This window comes from Lathyrus oleraceus, chromosome 3 (assembly GCF_024323335.1).
Source record: "Lathyrus oleraceus cultivar Zhongwan6 chromosome 3, CAAS_Psat_ZW6_1.0, whole genome shotgun sequence".
NCBI classification, from domain to species: Eukaryota; Viridiplantae; Streptophyta; class Magnoliopsida; order Fabales; family Fabaceae; genus Lathyrus; species Lathyrus oleraceus.
Window position 1 is genome coordinate 33,628,838 of NC_066581.1, and position 4,706 is coordinate 33,633,543.

Consider the following 4,706-nt stretch of genomic DNA (forward strand, 5'->3'; position numbering starts at 1 on the left):
ACAGGTCGGTTGGATCTGTTCTTGAATTCTTCAATCAGGCAGGAAAATAAAAGCGAAGGAATAAAAAAACTAGATTCTAACGTAAGGTTAGATCCGGTAAAAGGTACACAATAGTTTCCGGTGTAGAAACTATTGTGCGAAAAATTAATTAAGTGCTAGAAAAGAAAATAGAATTGCAAAAGAAACAATATAAAAATTGTAAAAGTAGTACTGTAAAGAATATGCTTAAGCTGCTGGAAAAAGAAAAATGCGGAAAAGCAAAAACGGCAAAGAAATCTGGAAAAGGCGTGGCACTCCTGCAGGGTTTGCAAAGTTGATATTTATACTGGTACTTTCTATAACGGTTTCCAAAAGTAGTCCGCTTCATAGGTCTTCACGTAGCAGCGAATGGTTAGGCGTGTAAATAGGACTCAACGTCTCTGAAGGCAAAAATATAGGGGAGTGGTGTGACGTCCGTCACACCATGTGTGACGCTCGTCACAGGAGTGTGCATAGCGTGACGCTCGTCACAGCCTCTGTGACGCTCGTCACAGGCACAACGCCTGTGCTTTTTGGGCTGGGCTTTGGCTTTTGATATTTGTTTCCAAAAACTTCTTTCTGCACCTCCTTTTCTTCCCTTTTTTACTTGTGCTTCAAATAAACTACCTGAGATAAATATAAAGAAAATACCGCGTAATATCTGATAAAATGAAATAAATTAAAGCAAATAATAATATAATTTAATTGAATTAAGTCCTAGAATGTGATATAATTTCATGTTATCAAAGATGTTGATAGCGATTGCGACTTGGATAACTGGATCTTCCCAACAATTGGTGACGGACTCAAAAATTGGAAGGCTGAAGACACTATCTCGATTTCCTTTAGTCAGGAGTAATTGTTATTGCCTATTTTAGTGTTGCAAATTTTTAATTTTTACAATTGAACTTCTTAAAGCATTGTGTCTATGCCCGGGGCACACATAGCTAATTGTTAAGGGTTTTGTCATTTTCATAAGCATATCCACATTCAATAAATCGATGGACTTTTTGCATTCAAATATTGCGCTCTTTATCTTTCCTGTCATCTTTTAAACAAGCTATGCTTTCTTACACACACTCACGTAACAAATTGCATATCCATATCCACTCTGGATCCTGTTGATAATAATTCTGCTACTGTTCATTATGACTTTGAAAATCCGATCTACCCAGCCGAGGATGGAAGTGAGGAAGATTGTGAAGTACCTGGAGAGCTTGCCAAACTGTTACTGCAAGAGGAAAAGACTATACAGCCGCATGAGGAATCAATTGAAACTATAAATCTGGGTACTGAAGTAGACAAGAAAGAAGTCAAAATAGGAGCAGGCTTGGGAAACAGTGTCAAAGAAAGATTGATTCAGATGTTACATGACTATATAAAGATTTTTGCTTGGTCTTATGAAGACATGCCAGGACTGGATACTGATATAGTAGTGCATCATTTGCCAATGAAAGAAGATTGTCGTCCTGTTAAGCAAAAGGTTCGTCGCATGCGTCCTGAAATGTCTGAGAAAATCAAAGCCGAGGTTATGAAACAATTCGATGCAAGTTTTCTGGCTGTTACTTCTTATCCTCAATGGGTTGCTAATGTGGTACCAGTTCCAAAGAAGGATGGTAAGGTGCGAATGTGTGTAGATTACAGAGATTTGAATAAAGCGAGTCCCAAAGATGACTTTCCACTTCCGCACATTGATGTTCTGGTAGATAACACCGCTCAACACAAGGTATTCTCATTCATGGATGGATTCTCAGGTTATAACCAGATTAAGATGGCGCCTGAAGACATGGAGAAAACTACGTTTGTGACGCAATTAGGCACTTTCTGTTACAAAGTAATGTCATTCGGTTTAAAGAATGCAGGGGCAACATACCAGCGTGCTATGGTGGTTTTGTTCCATGATATGATCCATCATGAAATAGAGGTATATGTGGATGACATGATAGCCATATCTCATACTGAAGAAGAACATCTCGATCATTTATACAAACTGTTTGAGAGGTTGAAGAAATACAAGTTGAGATTGAACCCGAACAAATGCACCTTTGGAGTAAGATCCGGTAAACTCTTGGGCTTTATTGTCAGTGGTAAAGGAATTGAGGTTGACCCGGCTAAGGTGAGAGCTATTCAAGAAATGCTAGTTCCCCGTACAGATAAGGAAGTCAGAGGTTTCTTGGGACGCTTGAATTACATTGCTCGATTTATCTCCCATTTGACTGCTACTTGCAAACCCATCTTCAAATTACTGAGGAAAAATCAAGAGATGAGCTGGAATGATGAATGTCAAGAAGCTTTTGACAAAATCAAGAAATATCTCCAAGAACCTCCAATTCTGATGCCACCAGTTGAAGGAAGACCTCTAATCATGTATTTGACCGTGTTAGAAAATTCAATGGGGTGTGTGTTGGGGCAACATGACGAGTCTGGTCGAAAAGAGCATGCCATATACTACCTTAGCAAAAAGTTTACCGACTGTGAAACAAGATACTCATTGCTCGAGAAAACTTGATGTGCTTTGGCTTGGGCTGCTCGCCGACTAAGACAGTATATGTTGAATCATACCACTTTATTGATTTCTAAGATGGATCCTATCAAATATATATTTGAGAAACCTGCCCTCTCCGGAAGAATAGCAAGATGGAAGATGATTTTAACAGAGTATGATATCCAATATACTACTCAGAAATCCATCAAAGGAAGCGTGTTAGCTGATCATTTGGCTCATCAAGCAGTTGATGATTACCAATCTATGAATTTTGAGTTCCCGGATGAGGATGTCATGCTTGTTACTGATTATGAAGAACCTGGACCAGATGAAGGACCCGAACTGGGATCCCGATGGACTATGGTTTTTGACGGATCTTCTAATGCGTTGGGCAATGGTGTTGGTGTTGTAATTATTTCTCCCAGGGGTTGCCATACGCCTTTCACTGCTAGACTATGTTTTGACTGTACCAACAATATGGCTGAGTATGAAGCATGTATTTTGGGACTCAAGGCTGCTATAGACCTGAAAATCAAGTTTTTGAGTGTGTACGGAGACTCAGCCTTAGTAATCAGTCATATCAAAGGAGAATGGGACACTAAACATCCAAATCCCATCCGTTATCGAGAGCGGGTGTTGACATTAATCCCATACTTTGAAGAGATTACATTCGAACATATTCCACGAGAAGAGAATCAGTTGGCAGACGCATTAGCTACCATGTCATCTATGTTCAGAGTCAGATGGGACAATGAATCTCCCATGATCACCATTGCACGATTAGATGAACCAGCATATTGTTATGAACTGAATACTGATGAAGTAGAAGAGAAACCTTGGTTCCACGAAGTAAAAAGATATCTAGGAACTCAAGAATACCCTGAAGGGGCATCCATCAATGACAGAAAGTTTCTGAGGAAGTTCTCCGCTAAATTCCTTTTGAGTAATGGAGTATTATACAAACGTAATCATGATTCGACTTTGCTTCGCTGTGTGGATAAAAGGGAAGCAGAAAAGATTATGGAAGACATACACGACGGTACTTTTGGGACTCATTCTAGTGGACATATGATGGCCAAGAAGATTCTGAGATCAGGGTATTATTGGTCTACCATGGAAGCTAATTGCCACCATCACTTCAGAACTTGCCACAAGTGCCAGATCTATGCGGACAAAGTACATGTACCTCCTACTCCATTGAACGTGTTGACAGCACCTTGGCCCTTTGCAATGTGGGGCATTGATATGATTGGAGAGATTAAACCTACTGCTTCTAATGGACATCATTTCATTCTTGTTGCTATTGATTATTTTACGAAGTGGGTAGAGGCAGCCTCATTTGCTTCTGTCACCAAGAATGTGGTGGCACGGTTCATCAAGAATAGTCTTATATGTCGGTATGGCATCCCTAAAAGAGTTATCACTGACAATGGTACTAATTTGAACAACAAGATGATTACTGAACTCTGCACGCAATTCAAAATAAAACACCATAACTCTTCTCCGTACCGGCCAAAGATGAGTGGCGCCGTAGAAGCTGCCAATAAGAATATTAAGAAGATCATACAAAAGATGACAGTGACATACAAAGACTGGCATGAGATGTTACCCTTTGCTCTTCATGGTTATCGCACTTCAGTACGCACTTCAACAGGGGCAACGCCTTTCTCTTTAGTCTACGGAATGGAAGCCGTTTTACCAGTGGAAGTTCAGATTCCCTCTCTAAGAATTATGAAAGATGCAGGCTTAGAGGAAGATGAATGGATTCAGACTCGACTCGATCAGATAAATTTGATTGATGAAAAGAGACTCGCGGCTGTTTGTCATGGACAGATATATCAGAAGCGCATGACCCAGGCGTTTAATAAGAAAGTCAAGAGACAGGTATATCAAATTGGCGACTTGGTAATAAAGCGTATCATTCTACCACAAGGTGATTCTAGAGGCAAATGGTCTCCCACATACGAAGGGCCGTTTGTAGTTAAGAAGGTATTCTCTGGTGGAGCCATGATGCTTGCTACAATGGATGGCGAAGACTTCCCACATCCCGTGAACGCAGACATAGTTAAAAAATACTACGCATAAAAGAGACCCGCTAGGTCGACGTATCTAGGCAAAAGTAAGGGCATCCCGGCGAACCAAAAGGGTTCGGGCAAAAACTAGGGATAAACATATAAAAATGTACACCCGGCAAGTCGAAAAC